This window comes from Cupressus sempervirens, chromosome 2 (genome assembly GCF_028749045.1).
Source record: "Cupressus sempervirens isolate cs-2001-9-10 chromosome 2, ASM2874904v1, whole genome shotgun sequence".
Taxonomy (NCBI): domain Eukaryota; kingdom Viridiplantae; phylum Streptophyta; class Pinopsida; order Cupressales; family Cupressaceae; genus Cupressus; species Cupressus sempervirens.
The window spans coordinates 668306457-668330967 of NC_143119.1; positions in this window are offsets into that span (position 1 = coordinate 668306457).

Sequence of the window (24511 nt, forward strand, 5' to 3'; positions counted from 1 at the left end):
ACATTATCTTAATGGTAAGAGAGGGGAGATAAATTCTTAAGTCCAAATCCTAAACCTTTTAGCCATTTGTCCTAATTGAAAATTAGGACAAGTATCTGAGTCAAGTACCCTCTAAATGCGTTGAATGATGTTAATTTGTGATTATTACTCTTTAGTTTGATTTTGTATTTGTTTCGCTATGATGAGTTTTTGTATTTTACTTTATGAATCTTTGGTGAATTTTCTATTAATTAGGTTTAGTTAAAAGATTTAATTAATGATTCAGTTTGATGGAAAATTATTATGATATTTTAATATTTAATTATATTTAGAGTTCATTTTTAAATAAATGCTAAATATTATTATTTGAGTTAATAAATATTTAATCAAATTAAACGTTCAAAAATAAATTAAAAGTGGAAAAAAATATTAAATTATTAAAAAGATTCTAGATTGCATGATGCATGCATGAGTTGAAAATAAAAGAAATTAATTAAAAAGATTAAACATGTAGACTTAATAAAGGTATTTTTAATTTCATAAAGTGCATGCATGAGATTAGAGTTAATAAATTAATTAAAATAGAAGTCAAGTGGAAAATTAAATAAAGTTATCTAATAATGAATTTAACTTGCATAGAAAAGATAAATAAAAGTTAATTTAGAGTTTGAGTCTTGTGAGCAAGGAGTCCTCTCAGGTGAACACCCAATTAGTGCCCTGATTTGAGGAGAGAACTCATTATCACCAATTGAGGGCTCATTTTTTGGGGGACACAATTTTTGAACATGAATTTTGGAGATGAATTTTTGGATGCAAATTTTGGAATCAAATTTCAAAAGGATTTTAGAGAAAGCTTCTTGAAGAGGAGCGAATTATCTCACAGTTCTCAGGCAATTATCTATTAGCATCAGGTTCAGGTAGGGTCTTGTGTTTTGATCACTGATTAATTATGCAATTATCCTTTCTTGTCTTCTTCGTGCCTATGGATTGCAAATTCTAATTCTTTATGATGAACCTGTAAGCATTTCAATATTGTAAATTATTAAATGCTTGCCAATATTTTATGCATACGTAGAGACTAGAAAAGTAATTAGAAACCCTCATTTTTTCTAGATTAAAGAAACTAGAAATTATTTGGGGAGGATTGGTATTAAATTCAAAAAAATTCATTTGAAATTTTGACCGATTGGTCGTATTTCTTCTATTAGGTTAAAGTTGAAAGTTATTGAAAATAATAATTACAAAAAAATTATTGGAAAGGAGGAACTAATTTAAAACATATTTAATATATTTTAAACTAAACAAAATATAATAATAAAATTGTATTATATTATATTATATATATATATATATATATAATATTAAAAAGGGAGTTATTTGATAAATTTTATATAATTATAAATTAATATAAATAAATAAATTTACTAATAAAGGAGAACCCATTCCACAAAATATTATAATATTTTTAAAAAAAATTAAAATTGGATTGGGGAGGGGCAACTTAACCACCCCCTACCCCCCTTATTTAACTAAAAGCAGGCAACAACAGTTGTGCACTGGAAGTATTAAATCGCAGGCAGTGATATGAAAGTTGTTTTAAACATTTTAAAAAAAAACTTTACTATATGATGCCTCTCTAAAATAGTTGAAATTTGACTTTGATATGTGTTTTAAGTTTTAATAATATAAATTTGCATTCAATTTTTATTAAATTTTAATTATAGTAAATATATGTTATCATTTATTAATAATTCTATTATTAAATTATATTAATATTTTATAATTTGATACAATAATAATGAATGTAATATATTTAAATAAATTATTAATCAATTTAATTGAATATGATTTAAATAAGATTTATTAATAATGGAAGTTATTAACGAAGATTTGATTATTGATATTAAAATTTACAATATTGATTTTAATAAAATCGTAATTATTTTATTTAAAATCATTAATGGTTATTTTTATAACTTAATAAAATAAAATATTATCCTCAGATTATTCTATTAGGGAATTGACTTTTAACATGATGGTAACTTTATATATATATGGGTTGAATAATTGATCGAGTTAAATTATAAGGGTAATAATGAGATTCCTATACACTTGATATGTACATTGAAATGCAAACTGAAAACTTTACTTTTAACCCTATTGTGTAAATTTAAATTGAACCCCAAACTATGGAACTGTACTTTTTTATTTGTTCTCTGTGCTTTGGGGTTTGGGGTTGATCTAGCTTTGACCAGTCTTAGGTTGTTACTAAAGGCTCAGGGTTATATGTTTGTGATGACATGTTGATGTTGATCTCAATCTTGATTATTTTTACTCGACCATGTACATGTTGATATGCTCTATGTTGAGTGTATTTATATTGCTGATTACTATTCTCAGTACCTTGTGGGATGACAAGATTTATGTTATAGGTTATCTGACTTAACCATTTTTGAGTCATCTATTAGTTATATTTGATTTGTTTTCCAGTTACTTTTAGAGGACTAAGATGTTTTGGATGATTTGATCTTGATGGTGTCATGTTGTGACATGTTTGACTTGACCATTTTGGAGTCTTCGATCAGTATTATTCTGGGATACTTTCCAGTTGCTCATTGGAGAACCAATGGATATTGTGATTTTCAGTTGATGTTATTAAGTTGCTCATGGAGAACTGATGTGATTATTGTGGATTATCTTTTGATGCTTTCCACTCACTTGTATAGGGCTAAGGTGATCGTGTGATCTATGATTTTATGAGCCTAGAGTAGGTTATCTATATGTAGTGTTTAAAACTGGCTTGCAATGGGGGTTGGGGCCCTAAGCGGCTGCCAAGGTAACTTATTGTAAGTTGTTATAATAAGTGAAAACATTTACACTAAATGAGAGTAAAATGAATCTAACAAGATTAATTGTATGTTCTTTTCCATGCCTCAAGTGCTAGTACAAACTAGGATGGGAGTAGAGAGAATGCTTGGTTACAACCTTGCATTTTGTAGTATGCCTTGTCAGTATGAGAGGATACTAGTGGCCACAAGGATCATTAGGGACCTAAGATTCCTAACAGATTTCTTGGGTAACTTTGAATGTGATTCGTGCGATGACACTTGCCCGCTTACATAGTAGATTCCTACATGTCTTTGTGTGCCTCTAGGTCCAGATGTTGATCTATGTTGGTACCCTTGAGTTAGTATACTTTTAGGATTTCTTGGACTTAAAGAGTATTTTTTTTATGTGATTTGATATCCTATTTGGGACTTGAGACTATCTCCTTGATGCAGTGGGAGTGGGCCATTTAGGTTCCACATGGTCAGGTGGTAGTGCTTTTTACTCTTACCATTGAGATCCGTCTGTAGACATCGTTGTTGGAGCTTCTTGGGATGCTTGTTTATCATGATTAGGTGATGTTATTTACTGATGAATTTCCTTATATTGATGATTAATATGTGATAGATGATGTTATCTACTTTGTAGGATCATCTTATGCTTTATTCTAGCATATTAGATTTCTTTATGCATATGTTGTAGCATGTTTTAGGAGTGACATCCCTATTACTATAATACTAATGATCTCTTCAATGGATTGGGATGTTATGCGTTGGGGATGGCTATGGCCCACGATGGTCTAATGATGCTATTGATGGTTCTGAGGAACCATGCACTTAGATTAGTTGTGTTTTATGATAGATGGATGTACCATGTATGTTATTAGTTTCATTTATTTTATTATACTTTGTATTACGAATTAGAGGAGGATGATCTATTTTTATTTCTACATAAGTATATTCTTTTAGCCTTTGATACCCTCTGACATGTACAGTGGATGATTAAGCATTCTGAATTTAATTTTCCAAGAGGCATTCAGAACAAATGTATATTATGGACTTTGGACATTATAATTATTCTTTCATGTGGATGTGGTAATTGTTAGACTTAGAATTAAATAAATTAAAATGTGGCTCAACATCATGGGATCCTTAAGGAATGTAACCTATTATGTATGCTTACAGTTGATTGTATGTAGCCCTTTAAAAGAAAAAACAATACCAAAAACAACATAGTGTTTCTCTAGCCCTTTGAAAGCACTCATAGCATTAGAATGGGCTGAGAATTCCAAAAGGGAAAACCCTCAGTCCATTCCCTCATTCTGAGAATCTTCAACAAGAATCAAATCCTTAATATTATCAAAACCATAATGCTTCAATCTTCCTTTCCAAGCATCTTCTCTTTTTGACTGTGGTCATTGTATTCAGAATGAGAAAACAAGAACAAATTGAAGCTTTTAAAAAATGTGCAGGGATACGATTGGGCATGGAGGTAGTCTCAACTTGCAAGTCTGGACTTTCTATTTATCTTTTGTTCCTCATATTTCCTTTCTCTGCCCTACACTTTAATGAAAAGGCTTGTATAATCTACTTGTGAGGAGATATTCAATTTCCAAATGGTGAGAAATGCATGAAGAAGATATTCATAATTATGCCCCTGTTGTTCCACTTATAGAACTCATTCCTGCCACAGATGGAGTGGAGAAAATTTTGCCTTATATATTAAAATATCCTCCAGTAGAAATGGCTTCTTATTGTATATGTTGAATGTTTATTTATCATAAGCATTAGCACATTTTTAAAGAAAAACATTTATTTGGATAACTTGGATACTTTTTAAAAAAATGATGGCCTCATTGTAAAACTATATGGTTTATTATTCTTAAAACATATAACATCTATTTAAATGATAAGTTCTTAAAACTTTCTGTCATTAAAAACCATCTACAAAATCCCATCAACATATATTGTGTCTTGAAATAAAATGCCCTTTCTTGAAAGCATTGCATATCATGCCATATGAGAGCTCAATCACCACCCATTTCTCTCTGTTGCCAATGTAGCAAAATAGGAAGAAGATTGTAGTTAATTCTCATAATATCTTCTTTAATCTGCAAACTAGAAACTTGTGACTGGCAAGAAAAAATTTTGCTAAATAAAACATTGGCCATGACCACTTTAAGTCAATTCTACAAATTGTGAATTTGTGCCTGGAGGCCCGCTAGCTTGCCTTAGAAGCTGATTCAATCAAGTAACTAGGCCACGAATATTAGCATGAGTGTTCAATCCTACATGCTCTACCATATTGCAAATTCTTATCCCATGAAAAATTCCTAGTCAAAAGATTTTAATCGCCGAACATCCATACCTCAATTATCATGTAGGAAAACAATGTTAAAAGACATAAACTAGGCCCGAGTTTGGCATTATAAATTGGATTATTGATCACTTGGGGTTCTGAAAACTAGGGTATATGTTATTTTCCATTCAAAGGATAAGAATCTATAATTAGGGCTTATGAAAAAAAATAGGATGAATTTGGAAAATTTCTGAAAACTTCAAAAATTTTAACTGGAATATGTGTCAAAAAGTAATTTTTAGTAAACAAACAGACATAAGAAAGTATGCACATGGATTTGTCACAACTTGAGAATTGACATACTTCAAGGAATTCTAGGACACAACATGATGGTATAATCAGTTTAGGCTTACCAATCACATGATCAAAGTTACAACATTTTGAACAGGGGTACGGATCAATCTGGATACTTTAGTCATAACAAAACAATATAAACTAGGCTTTTAATCATGTTAGAAAATTGATCAAATGGATTCATCATGATCTCAAAATTGATCAAATGGATTCATCATGATCTCAAAATTTTAACATATGAAGTGTCTGACCTCTAGAACAAAATGTAAAAATAATTTCTTCATTTGGGTCAACTGGGTCCAAGATATAATTGGTCAAACAGGGCTTCCCAGAATTGTGAACTGCACAAAACAATAAATGACCAACTTTGAGGGGTTCAAAAACTAGTCAAAAAAATTCAAAATGGGTTGAAAATTGGAGCACATGTTCTTTTATATTCATATTAAACATCCCCAAAGTGGTGTTTCATGACATATTACTAGGTAGAAGATATGAAAAGTCAAACTGGGCTATTGTACGCATTTTGACACTTGGGCAGAATTGCAAATTTTAACACTAGCTCAAAATGGGACTTCATTGAATGATTCAGGGTGGAAAAATAACATTGTGGATCACATGCATATTTCAAATGAAAGGTGTTAATCCACTCAAACACCATCTAGGCCTCAAACTGACAATCGGCTACATATGCATAAAAAGCATCCATAGGGCATTGATTCTTCAAAATTTTGAATATGTGACTGAAAATTAACCATTCAATTTTCAGTCCCAACAGTATCCATGTTTGGGAGAATCATGCCCTATATTTTTATCAATGTTGCTCTTATTTTTGGCTTCTTCTCTTAGCAACTTTGCCTACATACTAGTCAAGAATTTGATCTTTTTGTAGTGGGCAGAGCTATAACTCAAGTCAAGTTGCAACTATTGTGCACTTGCCTTTAGATCTTTGTAAATTTTAGAAATTTTATCTTTTATTTCTTTGTTGAAAATTTAAATATCATAGAGTTTACCAAATAATGAAGACACGTTGTTGTAAGAGGTCTCTAATGAACTTAGAATAGTAGATAAATCTACTTGATGAATAGGAATCTAATAAGCTACCAATTCCAAAACTTTATTCTCAAACTTCTTCTCAGCTCTCTGCAACAATTTCTCCTATCCATTCAAATCTTCATTGAATTTCTAGACTACCTCTACTAATTGAGTCAAAATTGGTTGACAAATGTCAACCTTTTTGTTTAGTGCCTTTGCTAGGATATTCTTTGCATCTTAAATTATTTAAAATCCCTTATTTCTTTCTTCTCTAAGCCTCTACTGCTTAGCTTTCTTCTGAAGAATTTCTCCAAATATATGCATTTGATCAGAATTAAGATTGGAGATGTCTCAATTTGGAATAACAATCTCCTCATCAAGATCAATTTCCTCTTCTTTCTCTTTGCCTTTACTCAAAAATTTTGTTCTTAGTTGAGCATTGGTCTCAACCATCCTTGTACTTATTATTTGCATGCTAAGAGTGGAAATAGTGGTAGAAATAGTAGGACTTGCTAAAAAAGTATATAATGCACTTATTGTTGAAATACCAATTGTTGAAATAACTAGAGTAACCAAAACTAATGTAGAAGGAAGTGTTGTCTACTCAATAGATGAAGTGCTTGTCACCTTTGTTAATGAAGTATTGAGCTAAACAAGTGCAAAAATTGATTGAGTGCTTGTGCTTATACTGTTTGACACAATCAATCCTATAGTACCTTTCTTTAGGCTTGATGTTTGTAGTGCTTCAATTGAAGAATGAGGAAGTGATGCTATGACCACTATAGTAATTTTTTTTGGGTCGATCTCCTCAATATTCTGAGCTTTAGGTAAGTCTTCTTCAGTAGCTTCTTGTCCCCGTTCCTATTCCTCATCATTTATGTTATCATAATGTGTAACTTCTACATTATCAATTTCCTCATCTTTTTCATGTTCATCATCATCTTCATCCTTGTCACTAACATTAACAACAAAATTACTCTGCTTGTGAAGAACACAAATGTTCTTCCATGTGTCAGTGGCATTCCTTACCACATGTTCAATGTCATTCATCAATATAAAACAAGTGTTAAACTTCAAGATAAGCTTTTTTGCATTCTTCTTTAATTATTCTTTTACCTCCTTGTCATTCAAACTCGACATGAGTTGCCTTACGGTCTGCTCATATATGCCTTTGGCAATTTTCATGGCATTCTCCCATCTTGGTTTAACCTTCTCCATTAAAACATTTAGAATCTGTTGAGCAAGCTAGTCTAGGGAATAGATCCATTTACCCATTTTAGACATTATCATGTCTTCTATTTTCTTATGCTCCTCTATATTCCTAATCTCATACTTTAGTGCTTTGAAGTTTTTTATGCCAGATCCTAAGTCTATTTCTTTCATCCTTTCCTCAAAGGTGGGTGGAGGTCTTTTAAAGATCACATCTCCTCCTTTATCAAGTTTCTTCCTAAATGATCTTCTTGTGAACATAGTAGTAGATGGTTTGGAAGGTTTGGTTATTATAACCTTACCTTTCTTCTTTACTAGCTCTTCTTCCTCTTATTTCTCTTCACCTTCTACTCCATCATCCTCAATATCAATACCTTTTCCTTCAGTCAATAGAAGAGTGGAGCTAGTTTTCAATTTTACAATTCTCTTCTTCCCTTTATTGACTACCTAAGGAAGTTTTATTTCAAGTTCATTTCTTGCATTATCTTGATCATAGGTGCCAAAGTATGCAGCATTTGGGTCAATAGGCTCATTAATTAGTGCTTCAATAATGTCCTTGGTTTCATCAATTTTAATCTTATAACTAAGAGGCTTAACCCAAACAATTCTTGGTCTTATTGCTTGAATATATACTTTGTCACTATCAACCATAAAAAAAACATCATCTTCGTAATCATCAACAAGTTTCTTTGGGATCCTAAATCTATTATTCATTTTTTCTTTGAATGCATCAAAGTAATTTTCCATAATACTTACATAGTTTTCTCTCATTTCAGCTATATATTCATTAATCTGATAAAGAACAAGTACATCCTTCCTCCATACAACTGTACCCTTAGATGGGAAGAGCTTTTGCACATAGAAAAATAGACTAGTTAAAAGTGAACCAAACTTACAAGGATTGTTCTTTGAAGTTCTTATACTCTCCATATTCTTGTTGAACTAGTTTAGCATCAACTTGATAAGGTCAAGTGATATGTTATTTTTGACCACCTTATATGTGAGATCCACTACTTCACATGACACACTGTTCAGTCTGCTCGAGCTGTATATCTTGTGTGTGATGAAATCTATCCCAAACTTCAATTCCATTTCTATGACACAACTAATCTTCATTCCCCTTCCATTCCATTCAGCAAGGGTTTTCTTTTCAAGCTCAACCCAACTTAGGGTTTTCATCATTTTTTTCTTTTGCCAACATAGGAAGACTAGTGATCCTATGAATCATCCTCTTGATTATCAAAATAGGTTGTTCCAACCATAGCTAACCATTGTGCACATGACTAAGGATAAATATTATCCATTTGATTTAAAAATCCTATGGCATGTGTGGAATGTGAGTCAAACCCTTTTCTTCAAGATGTTGACATTTTAGTTTCAACACACCATTCACACATAAACCTTTCAAGGATTCATCCATTTCAAAAGTTCCAATATCTTGTATAGCACATAGAAAATGTGAATGAATATCATTGATTAACAATACTTTTGGTGGAATTTTTGATTGAGCTCTAGTTGGATCTATGGTTTCAGTAATAGTCAGACTCAGCTTAATGTCTAGTGCCTTCTACTCCATGCCTCGAACTAACATGTCAAATCCTTTCTTTGATTTGCTACTAGTGGATGACATTTTTCTTGGTAGGGTTTGAGAGAACATATAAATATTCAATAGTAATTCACTCAAATCGCTTGAATGCCCTAAAAAATCACTCTGCATAGATAGCTCTTGAAAATTCACAGTGAGAAATGACTTTAATTTTTCCCCTTTTAACAATTTTCTCCTTTTGATGGCCATAAATGCTTGGTACAATTGTTTTCTCAAATGATAGACTATCAACCACTTCTCTTGTATTGAATACTCGATAGAGTCATCCATGACTCAGTAACCACACAGCTAATATAGTAGCTCCCAACCTTGCTCAATAGGGTCTTACAACCCGACCTCACTCAGCAAGGTCTGCAACCCAGTAATGACTAGCATCTTTTGAATACTCAATGATCCCTTTACATCTTGAATGCTAATATGGATCTTTCATTCTGAACTGATGTGAGATGTCTTCTTCAGAATCCTAGTTCTAGTTTTCCAAGAGAGATCAAGTTGAAATACTAGAGTCACCCAATTCTTGAGTGACATCTTCATTATTTCTCAGACTTGTATTCTTAGAAGATTTTGGAATCCATTGTTGTCTCATCTGCTTTCTAGTTTTATAAGTTTTTGCCTTCTTTCCATCTTCAATTCTTCCAGTGTTCATACAATTCTTGGCTAGATGACCAAATTCTATACAAATGAAACATCTTCTAGTAGTATATCTTGTCTTCATGTGATATTTTACACAATTCATTCTAATGTGTCCAAATTCTCCATAGTAATGACATCAGAACCAAGTGTTATAGTCCCAACCAAATATAGCTTTTGCAATATGTTCTACTGAGTTTAATATCTTAGTTTTTCATTTTGAATATTTGTGCACATGCTTCTTACATTTGTGACATTTTCCTTCAAATCTAGGTTTCTCTTTGCATTCATTAGCCCTATGACCATGCTGATTGCAATTATAGCATTTTCCATTGAATTTAACTTTCCTATTGCTCCAACATTTGTTTGATGTATGACCTATCTTACCACAGTGACTACAACTAGGTCTTTGATTCTTTTGAGCTCCTTGCATGGATGATTTACCTTCTTCTGTATATCTAATTTTTTCTTTTCTTTTTTGTCTATAATGGATTTTCTCATTCAATTGATCCATGTCTAATTGAGATTTCATCATCCTTTCATTGGTTTTTTTTTTAATGTTTAGATCATTCTACAATCTTTCATTCTCTGAACTTAGATTCATGATTTCTTCATTTGCATTGGTGAGCTAATCAATGAAGTCTAGTTGCTAAAGGGATAGATGTTGAATTTCATTTTTATTTCATTCTATCTCTTCTTTTGTCTTGTTTTTCTCTTCCATGACTTCACATAATCTTACTAACTAAATTACTTGCTCTCTTCTTAGCTTTCTTACTTCTTAAAGTGAACTATTATTTTCTAATAGTTCCTTGATTTCATCATTAGCTTCATCTAAATTTCTTTCTAAATGGATGTCTTCAATTCATTCTTCACTATAGAGTTGGTCATTCATTTGGATTGCAAGATCTTTTCTTCTTTTCAAGGATCGAGAGAGTTTCTCCTTTGCTTTCTTGAGTTGTTCAATAGCCAATTCCAAATCTAGCTTCTCATTGTCAATAGCCTTGTCAAGTCCAAATACCTCCATAGCCTTTGATATTTTCTCAAGCTATTAAACTTCTTTCTTGAGAACCAAAATGCTTTGATACCAATTGTTGTAAATATATGTTGATATGCTAAGTTTCTGAGAGGGGAGGGGTGAATCAATAACCAATAAAACTTTTAATCTTTATTAGCAATTAATCCTTCATGCGTATTCTAATCTAATTGCATGCATGAAAAATTGAAATCATTAAAGCATTCATAACACTTTTGACACACAATTTGGTGACCCAGAAACATTCCACATAGAAATTAAAACTATGGTGGAAACGATACCCACAAGCTTTAGTACTACACTATAAAGTTCACATGTTAAGGCTTACAATGATCACTTCTGACGATCTACCTTGTTAGGAGAAATAAGGATTGCTAGGCCCAACTTACAAAAGGATTTACAAATATACAATGAAGTATGCACTTGGTAAAGAGATTTACAAAAGAATATTAAGTCTACCTTGTGAAAGGATTTAACTAATCCACCTGTTAGGATGAAACAATAGCTGATCTCTAATCTGCAACTTGGTTTGTTGAGTGAGATTCCTTTGAGTGTAACAATCACCTTGCTATGATAGATAAATCTTTTTTGCTCCTTATATTTTTGTAGCTTTTGAAATTCTCTCTTCTACACTTTTCTATTTGTTACATCACTTCATATTTATTATTGGATATGATACAATACTTTAAAAATTAAAAAAGTTGGCTACAATACAAGTTTACACAAAAATCACAAAGTTGGCCCAACTGCAAGAACTCGGGTTCTAAAGACTAGCTTAATGAGGTTCTAGTACACTATGTCCATTGTCAATGTTTGACATCATCATGCACTTGGTAGATGTAGAAGCCTAGTCCATACTTATCACTTCCAAGTAGTCTTAAACTCGATTTGTACTAGTGACTTGGAAAATACTATGAAACTTGACATATAAACTGAATCACTAGATTCATACTACATAGATTGGTCAATGCTATCACTACAAGCTTGGTATAAACTAAATCACTTGGTTAACACTGAGTGCCTCAATTAACACTAGATTCACATCGCTGCAACTGTGAACTCAATAAGCACTACACAACTTAGTTTGTACTAAGTAACTCGATAAACCTTACAAAGCTTGGTTTACACTACTGATCACCATCATGGTAGTAACTACTTAGCACAAACTAAATACTATCTCTTGGACTCGGTAGAAATTGTAAAACTCGATAGAGTCTAAAATGCTTGGTTAAATCTATTAACTATATAATTTTCTAGGTAGATACTTACAATTTGAATAAGTGTATGTCACTAATAAAAAACATGATGGAAATGTCAACATTGGTATCATAGGTTGAAAATAAATCCAATTGGATGAGTGAAAGTGATTGTTCACATCATATGACTAGTGATAGAACAATTTTTTTTTACTTTAAAAGTCATGATGGAGGCATTATTAGAGTTGGAAACAATACAACATGCCATGCTAAAGGTATTGGATCTATAACTCTTGATGGTAAGACTAACACTAAGGATGTATATTTTGTTGATGGTTTGAAGCACAATCTTCTGAGTTTTAGACAACTAGTGGATAAAGGTTATTAGTTGTAGTTCATAGAAAAGACATGCATGATCAAAGACAAAGATGGAAAGGTAATTGGAATAGGAACTAGATCTAGAGGTAATGTATTTCATTTGAATCCTACTAAAATGACATGTTTGGTTGCAAATGTAGATGACAGATGGTTATGGCATAAGAGATTTTTTCATATAAACTTCAATAGTATTGTGAAGACTAGTAGTATGTTTGCAATTAGAGATTTGTCTAAGATTATAAAGCCTACTAACATAATTTACAAGAAGTGTGTTTTGGTAAAGCATAACAGAACTTCTTTTCCCAACAAGAAGTTTACTACTACAGAAAAATTGGAGACTATACATAAAAATCTCAACAATCCTATGAAGACTAAAGGATTCTATGGTGAAAGGTATTTCATGATTTTAGTTGATGACTTTTGTAAAATGATGTAGATTGCATTTCTTAAAGAAAAATTTGAGGCATTTGATAAGTTCAAGATATTCAAGAATAGAATTGAGAATGAATTAGGCATTAAGATTAAACTTTTAAGATTAGATAGAGGAGGAGAGTTTGCTTCAAATGAGTTTAACATATTTTGTGAAGCTAATGGAATCAAAAGATAGTTATTAGCTCTGAGAACCCTTGAATAGAATGATATAGCAGAGAGAAGAAACAAGTTAGTAATAGAAGTACCAAGAGCTATGTTAGCTTCAAATGATGTATCCAAGATGTTTTGGAGAGAAGTTTTGAATACACTAGTCTACACTATGAACAAAGTGCAAGTTAGGAAATACCCAAACAAGACCCCTTATGAACTGTGGTTTGGTCACTCACCTATAGTTAAGTATTTCAAAAAATTTGATAGTAAGTGTTATATCAAAAGAGATGATGATATTGGTAATTTTGATGCTAGAAGTGATGAAGGTATGTTTCTTGGTTATTTTGTGAAAAGAAAGACTTATAGATGTTATAATCTAAGAACTAAGACTATTATGGAAAATAAAAGTGTAAGAGTTGATGAGAAATTTAGGATACAAGAAAGAGTAGTTGATTACAATTTAGATGATGGTGATGTTACTAAACCAAGGAATGATGAAGTATTCTTTGAGACTAACAATGATTTGTAGAATGAAGGAGAGCTAAGATAGGAACAAAGCTTCAAACCTTCAACAAAGTTGAGAGTTGAAATAACACCTCCCACTTCGAGTAAGAATATGACAAAGAATCATCCATTCAAGTAGATCATCAAAAGTAGAGATAAAGGTGTGATGACAAGAAGTAGAATCAATGAAGAACTATTTTTGATATCTCAAGTTGATCCTAAGAATGTAGATGAAGCATCTAAAAATGAATATTGGAAAAAAATCTATGAAAGAGGAATTGGATAAGATAGTAAAGAATGAGACATGGGAATTAATTCCCAGGCCAACAAACAAGAATGTGATAGGAACTAAATGGGTATTTAGAAACAATATGAATGAACAAGGTGAAGTAGTAAGGAACAAGGCAAGATTGGTATGTAAAGGTTACTCATAGCAAGAAGGAATAGACTATGATGAAACCAATGCTCCTATGGAATGAATAGAAGTAGTAAAGTTATTCTTAGCATATACAACATGTAATAAATTCAAAGCATATCAAATGGATGTCAAATCAACATTTTTTAATGGAGAACTTGAAGAAGAGGTATACATAAAATAGCCTAAAGGTTGTCCTTTGACAGATGACAAGGACATAGTATGCAAACTAAAGAAAGCATTGTATGGCTTGAAGAAAGCACCCAAAACTTGGTATGCAAGGTTGGACACGCATTTGAAAAAGCTTGAATATAGAAAAGGTATGACAAATAGTAATCTCTATTGGAAATAAATTGATGATGGATTAATGATTTTGGTAATTTTTTTGATGATATCATATTTGAAGAAAATGCTAATGATAGTGACAAGTTTGTAGAAGAAATGAAGAAGGAATTGGAAATGAGCATGATAGGAGAAATGAAATATTTTCTAGGATTATAGATCATGCAGGACAAAGAAGGAATCTTTACTTCTAAGAATAAGTATTTGAAAGATTTATTGAAAAGGTTTAGTTTGGAAACATGTAAACATGTTGGAACACCTATGGTAACTAGACATAAGTTATCTAAAAAGGATAAGACACCTACTATTGAGTAGAAGAAGTATAGATCCATGATTGGAGAATTGTAATATCTGACTCACACAAGGCTAGATACAAAAAATGTAGTTGGAATTGTTGCAAGATTCCAAGCTAATCCCAAAGAAGCACATTATGCAGTAGTCAAAAGGATATTTAGATATCTAAAAGGAACACTAGATTTTAGATTGTGGTATGGTAGATCTAATTATTTCAATCTATATTCTTATACTGATGCTAATTGGGTAGGCAGTATGGATGATAGAAAGAGCACCAGTGGTGTAGCTTTATTTCTTGGAGGAAGATTAGTTTCTTGACAAAGAAAGAAGCAAGATTATATCTCACAAAGTATAGCAAAAGAAAAATATGTTGTAGCAGAGAACAAATGTAATCAAGTTGTTTAGATGAAGAGGATGTTGAAGGATATAAGGATAGAATTTAGTGAACCTATTGTCATACATTGTGACAATACAAGTATAGTAAATATGTCTAAGAATCTAGTGTTGCATTCTAAAACCAAGCACATTTCTATCAAGTATCACATGTTGAGAGAGAAAGTTGCAAAAAAGGAAATTAGATTAGGGTTTGTTAACACCAAAGAGCATATTGTGAAATAAACTTTATTTGTTTAATGTAATATTTGTAGCCAATTGATATATGGTTTATTGGTAAATGTAACTTGTGAATGAGCCAACTTGATAATTTCAATGGTATATAAATGAGTTCAAGCTACGAATTTTAAGTGTGTGTTGGATGTGAATGTGAAGAAGGACTAAGAGAAAATTTTGAACGATGATCAGAGATCATTGAGGAGTAGAAAAGCTATATTTGACCAAGAAGGATCTAATAGTGTAGAATGGAGATCTATTATCAAAAAATTTAGTTGCATCTTATTCAAGTCAATTCATTGTTACTTTCTAACCATTGTAGCAGTGATTTCAAATCTCTTAATAGAGTTGGTTTAATAGTCATTTTGTAAATCCTCTAACAAGGTGATAGTTCAGTTGAATTATTCTAAAGACCTCTAACAAGGCCACTCCTAAAAAGGTGATTAAAATCCTCTAATAGGGTCACACCTAATAGTGTAAATTGTACCCTTTAATAGGGTTGGCTCCTAATAGGGCTCACTTTATAAGAGTGAAAATTTGGTAGCTAGTTACTTGGTGGTTTTTCCCATATTGGGTTTCCATGTTAAATCTGGTGTCTCTTGTGTTCATTTTACTTTTGCATGCATATTAATAATTATAAATGCTAGATGATCAGTAACAAGTTAATCTACTAAGTTACAACATTACTACAGTATCTACTGATTATCAGTAGTAACTAGTTGTTTAAGATATCTAAGAGATCTGTGGAAATTTTTTTGTAGTAACTGATTCACCCCCCCTCTCAGTTACTCCATCTATAATTCCAACAATTGGCATCAAAGCTTTTGGTGCTTGTAGGAAAATATTTCAAGGATCTAAGCCAAAGGTAAGGATGTCTTATAAGACGAAAATTCCAAGACTTAATAGGGACAACTTCTTAGCATGGTAGGAATTGATGAGACTTCATCTGGCTTCTATTGGTGATACAGGACTGAAGTGCCTTGATGAAAAATATGCAGAACCTGCTAGTACATTATCTATCAATGATATTGTTGAAAAAAAGACTCACAACAACATGATGATAAATATAGCATCTGCTCTAAGTTATGAAGAATTTGATGACATCAAGGATTGTAAAACAACCTTTGAAATGTGGAACAAGCTGAAAGAGATCTATGGAGGAGATGATAATGTGAGAAGAGCCAAAGCAGAAAGTTTAAGAGGACAATTTGATCAAATGAGGATGAGAGAGGATGAAAACATTGCAAAATATGTTGAAAGAGGTAAAGCATGTGTTAGTGCAATCAAGGCATCTAGAGGAGATATCAAGGAGGAGATAGTTATAAGTAAAGTTCTTAGAACTCTACTTCCCATTTATGCAATTAGAGTCTCTGCAATTCAAGAAAGAAGATGTGAAGAAAATCATAAGATAAATTTAGAGGCCATAGTTGGAAGATTGACTACATTTGAGCTAGACAACTATGATAATTATGTTCTAGTTGCAAAGAACATTGAATTGGCATTTGAAGCCAAGCTTTCACTCAAATAAAAAGGAAAAAAGTTAAAGGATCCTCAATCAAATAGTGATGCAGAATCAGAACAAAATTTAGACAGTGATCTTGAGGTGGTTGAAGCTCTACTAGCAAGGAAATATTCAAGAGGCAAAGGAAAATACAAAGGTAAGGTTCCTCTAATCTATTTTTCTTGTAAATAAATTAGACATATTGCTTCTAGATGCCCAAATAAGAAAAACAAGGATGAGAAGAAAGATCATAGGTGCAATGGCAAGAAAGACTTCAAAACATTCAAGGATAAAGGTAAGAAAATATGTTTCATGGCTAAAGATTCTAATAATTCTGATGATGAGGAAGAAGATGAAATTGTTTACATAGCTATAAAAGATGAATCTGATAATGATGAAGAAATGGCACTCATTTCTCATGTGAGAAAAAATAATACATGGATTATAGATAGTGGTTGTTCTCATCACATGACTGGTGATAAAACTAAGTTTGAACACTTTGAAGACTATGATGGTGGCAGTGTAAGATTTGGTAACAATGAACCTTGTTGTATAAAAGGAAAAGGAAGAATCTCATTGACGAAGGAACTTGTATGCGATAATGCATATTGGGTAGAAGGACTAAAGCACAATCTGTTGAGTGTGGCATAGCTACTCAATAATGGATTCAAAGTGGAATTGATGCATGGAAAAGAAAGAATGCTAGATGGCAAAGGAAAGCTGATTGGATTAGGCACTCAAACAAAAGGTAACTTGTTTTATCTTGAACTTGGTGAATGTTCATCTTTTATTGCTCAAGTTGAAGAAAGTTGTTTATGGCATAGGAGGTTGTGTCATGTAAACTTTGGCAACTTGGTAAAAATAAGTAAATTCAAGAAAGTAAGAGGCATTCATAACATAAAGAAATCTAAGGTTGGTCTATGCAAGAATTGTCAAATTGGAAAAATGGGAAAAACTAGTTTTAAAAGCAAGAACTATCAGTCTAAAGAAATTTTAGAAATTGTGCATACTAATTTATGTGGACCTATTGGCATTGAAAGTTATACTGGTGAAAAATTCTTCATTCTTTTTGTTGATGATTATTCAAGAATGATGACTATCATGCACCTAAGAAAGGAATCAAAAGCATTTGAAAAGTTCAAATGGTATTTGGCCAGAGTGGAAAAGGAAATAGGCAAAAGACTGAAATGTTTAAGGTTTGACAAAGGTGGTGAATTTATTTCACATGAATTCAATAACTTTTGCATTGAAAGGGGAATCAAAAGATAGGTTTTAGCACCAGGAACTCCTGAACAAAATGGAATAGCTGAAAGAAGGAATAGATCTATCATGGACTATGCAAGAACCTTAATGATTGAGAAAAACATTGCTATCAAATACTAGAAGTAAGCTATCAGCAGTGTAGTTCATACCTTGAATCGAGTAAAGCTAAAAAAGGACTCATTCAAGACCACCTATGAGTTATGGTATGGCTACAAACCCAATGTAAGTTACCTTAAAGTATTTGGAAGAAAATTTTACATTTTGAAAGAATCTAGAAAAGATAAATTTGATGTAAAGGGTGATTCAGGTATATTTTTGGGGTACTCTTGCAAAAGTATAGCATATAGATGTTTGAATCTGTCTACTCACAAAGTCATAGAAAGTGCACATGTCAAAGTTGATGAACTTGTAGAAAGAATTGAAGAAGAAAGCAAAAAGGAACCTAAAGACCACAAGAGATTTTTTTACATTGAACCTGATACAATGCCAAATATACCTATTAATCAAGAATCTTTAACTCTAGAGTCTTCAGTAACTGAGTCGCAGGAACTTCAAACCGAGCCAATGCCTACCGAGTTGCAAGAATCAGAGTTGCAAATAGAAGCTACCGAATCAACATCTACCATGCCCAAGCAACCAAAACTAGAACAAGAAGTTGAGACACAGAAGGATAACAATGCAAGTCATTCAAAAGGCAAGGAGCCTATGTTAGCCAAGTATGTTAGGAAGCATCATGCACTAGATCATATCATTGGAGATAAATTAGAAGGAACAATAATGAGAAGTAAGTTAAAAGGCACTTTTTTACTTGCTAATTTTGAACCTAGAAATGTCAAAGATGCATTAGAAAATGAAAGCTGGATTGAAGCTATGAATGAAAAAATAGAACAAATAGAGAAAAAAAAAAAACATGGACTCCTGTACCTAGACCTAAAGACAAAAATGTAATTAGTACTAAGTGGGTATTCAAAAACAAGTTAAATGAAGATGGTAAGGTGTCAAGGAACAAAGCTAGACTAGTATGCAAAGGATACTCTCAAGAAGAAGGTGTAGACTATGATGAGACTTTTTCTCTTGTTGCAAGATTGGAAGGTGTCAGAACCTTACTTGCATATGTTGCAAACAAAGGATTCAAAGTTTATTAGATGGATGTCAAGTCAACATTTCTCAATGGCATATTGGATGAAGAGGTTTATATTAAATAGCGTAAAGGTTTTGTTGATCTAAACAAGAAGGACATCATCTGTAAATTGCATAAAGCATTATATGGTCTAAAACAAGCACCTAGAGCATGGTATGAAAGATTGCATAACTATCTTATTTAGATTAGTTTTCAAATAACTAATGATAACAGTAGTTTTTACATAAAGGAAGGACTAGATAATAAGATTAATTTAGCAAAGATATTTGTCGATGATACATTTTTCACAGGAAATGTCGATCTTTGCAAAGAATTTTTAGAACAAATGAATAAGGAATTTGAAATGTCAATGTTTGGTGAAATCAAATTCTTTGTTGGTCTTCAAATTCAATAGAATAAGAATGGCATCTACATCACTCAATCTAAATACATCAAGGAGATATTGAAAATTTTTGGTATGGAAGACTACAAACTAGTTGGGACTCCTATGTGTACTGGACTGAAACTTACCAAAGATGATGAATCAAAGGAAGTGGATCAAACATTGTATAGATCTATGATTGGAACGTTGCAGTATGTAGTGCATACAAGAGCAGACATTGCCCTTGCAGTAGGAATTGTGGCAATATTCTCAGCAAAACCAAAAGAAAATCATATAATGGCAATCAAAAGGATCATGAGATATTTTAAAAGAACTAAAGATAATGGATTATGGTATAAACTTGGAGGAAATCTGGATTTAAAAGTGTTCACTGATATAGATTGGGTAGGGAATGTTGATGATAGAAAAAGTACAAGTGGAGGAGCTTTCTTTCTTGGAAAGAGGTTGGTTTCTTGGACAAGAAAAAATTAGAATTGTACATCCCAGTCCATAGCAGAGGCTGAATATATTGCTGCAGCAATAAACAGCTCAAACATTGTATGGTTCAAACAATTATTGGAAGGTATGAAGCAAGAAATCAAAGAACCTGTTATTATGTTTTGTGACAACACAAGTGCACTCAACATATCCAAGAATCTAGTGATGCATTCAAAAACCAAGCATATTGCTATAAAGTATCACTTTGTTAGAGAATTGGTACAAGAAAAGGAAATCAGATTGGAATATGTCCATACAAAGGAACGAATTGCTGACATATTCACAAAGCCTTTACCTAAGGATGCATTCTTGTATCTAAGAGGTAAGCTAGGGGTCATTCCCCTATCTAAAGCTCACTAAAATGTAGTTTTAGTAATGCATCAACAAGAATAGAATTGAAGATCTATTAGTTGATGTAGCAAAGTAATGAAGACATTGCATATGAATCACTACATCAGGTACAATGCTATTCATTTGATTTGTATTATCTTTGGCATGTGTTGTCAAAGAGAGAGAATATAGTATCATATCTTTCTAAAATTTGCAAGAAAATGAGAGCTTGTGTAAGAGGGAGTGATTATTATGAAAGAGGGAGATTTCTATAAAATAAAGATCTATTTAGACCCATTTTCAAATTTTATTATGCTATGACATGTTATGTTGCCATCAATGCCAAAGAGGGAGATTGTTGGATACAATTGTTCAATTGTGTGTTCTCTTTGATGTTACACAAATGTCATATCAGTTATTAGTCAGAGTCTACCGAGCTCAGATGTTCAACAAGGCAAAATAAAAAGGTTACCGAGTTCAGAAGGTTAGCAAAGAAGGTTTATAGTGAAGGAAATTCAATTGTTACTGAGCTCACTCAGTCATCAGGAGAGAATAGTGTAGGAAACAGTTCTAACTAAGCTTTCATGGATAGTGAAGGAAATTTAGTTGTTGTTAAGCTCACTCATTCATTAAGAGAAAATAGTGCAGGAAATAGTTCTAACCGAGTTCTTATCGAGTTAACTTGGCAGCCAAAATATTTTGAAGAAATTGCAGTGTTAATCAAGTTGAGTTGGTTAACTACGGAAATTATTTCTGGATGCAATATTCACCGAGTAGGGTCAGCCAATGAAGGATTCCATTATATTGTGAAATAAAGTTTATTTGTTTAATGTAATAGTTGTAGCTGACTTATATATGGTTTATTGGTAAATGTAACTTGTGAATGAGCTGACTTGATAATCTGAATGGTATATATATGAGGTCAAGCTATGAATTCTAAGTGTGTGTTGGATTTGAATGGGAAGAAGGACTAAGAGAAAATTTTGAAGGATGATCAGAGATCATTGAGGAGCAGAAAAGCTATATTTGATCAAGAAGGATCTAATAGTGCAGAATGGAGATCTATTATCAACAAATTTAGTTGCATCTTATTTAGGTCAATTCATTGTTACTTTCTAACCATTGTAGCAGTGATTTCAAATCTCTTAATAGAGTTGGTTTAACAGTCATTTTGTAAATCCTCTAACAAGGTGACAGTTTAGTAGAATTATTCTAAAGACCTCTAACAAGGCCACTCCTAATAGGGTGATTAAATCCTCTAACAGGTTCACCCCTAATAGTGTGTATTGTAACCTTTAACAAGGTTGGCTCCTAACAAGGTTTACTTCAAAAGAGTGAAAAAATGGTAGCTAGTTACTTGGTGGTTTTTCCCATATTGGGTTTCCATGTTAAATCTAGTGTCTCTTGTGTTCATTTTACTCTTTCATGCATATTAATAATTATAAATGCTAGATGATCAGTAACAAGTTAATCTACTAAGTTACAGCATTCCTACAGTATCTACCAAGTATCAACAGTAACTAGTTGTTTAAGACATCTAAGGGATCTGTGGATTTGTTTTTGTGGTAACTGATTCACCCCCCCCCCCCCCCCCCCCCCCTCTTAGTTACTCCATCTATAATTCCAATAGTTCAACAAGGGATAAGTATAGCATGAAAAACAAGTACAGCATGGAAAAAGAGTTTGGAAAGCATGCAAAACAAGTACAACATGTTCAAAAAATTAGTTGGAAAGAAGTACAGTAGGAAAAATAGAGCATGGAAAAATAGTTTGATGTAAAGCACATTGAGGTATATCAATGGGGATAATTATTGATGAAGAGGATTCAAAAAGAAAGATTAATAGTCTTTTGTGGTTAGTATTCTTGGAAATAGATGTTTTTCATCTATGTTGTCATCAATGCCAAAGGGGGAGATTATTGGAAGCATGAATGTTGATGATATTCCTATGGGGGAGTATTGTAGAAACATAATTAGATCATTATCATGATGATATGTTACATTAATGACTATGCTTATCATTGATGTCAACATAACAATTTTATATGGTATCTGATAGAAGAACAATAGTAAAGATCAAGTTGGTACAGACAAACTATTTAGTACTTTTAGTAGTGAGGATAAAGGGAGATTATACTATGTGTCTAGTATATGTATCTAACCTCAGAAGCATAAGATATTAAGTCTAGAAGAAGTTATGTAAGTTTTGGTGAAGACTATTATGAGATAGCATTTACAGAGGCATGTTCTAGTAAACTTGTTATATCTCTTAGCAGATTTGTTATTTTGAGAAGTCAAAGTTAAAGATGTGAAGAAGACATGTTGGTTCTGACATGGCCAAGCTTTCTTGTCATAATGTTATGTCTACGGAAAGTTATTTAAGTTTCAAGGTGAAAGATTAATGTTATCACTAAGTGTAACATGTTCTTAATGTGGTCCTATAATAATTAATTGAGAAGGTGTAACAACTAACTCAAGGAATTGTTTTATGGATTCGGTATAAAGGAAGGACATTTTTCTTTATCATGTATGATGGACGTATGAAGGAATGTGAATGATTGTAAGCAACACAAAGATTAGAATACAAAGATAAGTAGAGAAAAGCAAAGGTGAAGGAAACTTTGTTGTCAAGGTTTTATTGTGTGATCCAAAGTTGGATACAATTATTCTGCGATGAATAGTTGAGAGATCAGTTGGATAGTGAGTTCAATGGTTTTGCCCTAGAAGTTGCTTGGACAGTGGGTCTTTCTATCTTTCACAACTCCTAATAGGGTTGGAATCTTCTAACAAGGATTAAAAGTCTCCTAAAAGGGACTCATATGTACTAAATTTTGTAATAGACTCCTAATAGGGTTCATCCTCTAACAAAGAATATTTATATTAGTATATCATCTTGCGGTCATCATTCCCACTGGGGTTTTCCCTTTGATCAAGGGTTTCCCTAGTTAACATATCTAGTGTAATGGTCTATCTGCATCTTTTTATGGTTGTTTTTTTACTTTGGTTGAATGGATAAGATTGATAAAGGTTGATAAAAAAACATTTATTGGATAACTGATTCACCCACCTACCTCCCCCCCCTCTCTTAGTTATCTTGGTGGACTATTGTTTCTAACAAGATCGAGATGTAAAGAGAGGTTTTCAAGCTTAACAAAGAGAACTTCTCAACATGGAAACATTTGATGAAATTGTATCTATTTGGAGTTGGAGATTCTACACTATACTACTTGGAAAATAGATATATAGAAGCACCTTGACACATGACAATTAATAAAATCAAAGAGAAGAAGGATCACAACAAAATGATGATAGATATGGAATCTTTCCTAACTTATGTTGAGTTTGATGATGTGAAATATTGCACTACTACAAAGAAAATGTGAGATAAGTTTGCACAAATTCATGGAGGAGACAAAAATTTGTTAATGGATAAAGCTAAAATTTTCAATGGCAAGTTTAATGAAATGAGAATTAAAGAAGGTGAAAATGGTATACAGTATTGAGGCCAAATCAAAAAAGTAGTGAATACAATTAGAGGTTTCAAAAAAGGCATACCTAAAGATACTATGATTAGCAAGGTGTTGAGGAACTTACTTTCTATTTATGCCATTAGAGTATCTACAATACAAGAACTTAGATGTACACCTGGTAAAGATTTGACCTTGGATGGTCTAATTAGTAGACTTACTGCATTTGAATTGTAAAATTTGGATAATTATACACCTTCTAGTGTTGAATGTTATTTCAAGTCTCAACTAACCCTTGATGGATCCAAAAGAAGAAAAGTCCAAAAATTAAGCTTGTGGATAGTGACAGTGAATCAGATGATGATCTTGATGATCTAGAAGTATTATTAGAAAGAAGGCTACCAAGAGGAAAATTTAAGTATAAAGGTAAACTTCCTATAATGTGTTTTACATGTAATAAAGTTAGTCATATTGATGCAAGGTGTCCTAACAAAAATGAAAAAGAGGAAAGAAAAGACAAAAAATGTCGAGGAAGGAGAGACAACAAAGATAACTAAGGTAACAAATACAACAAGTGAAAAGGTAAGAAATCTTATTACAATGCTGAAGAAGATGGCTCTAAAAGTTATTATGACGAACATGATGAAGAAGTTGTTTATGTTGC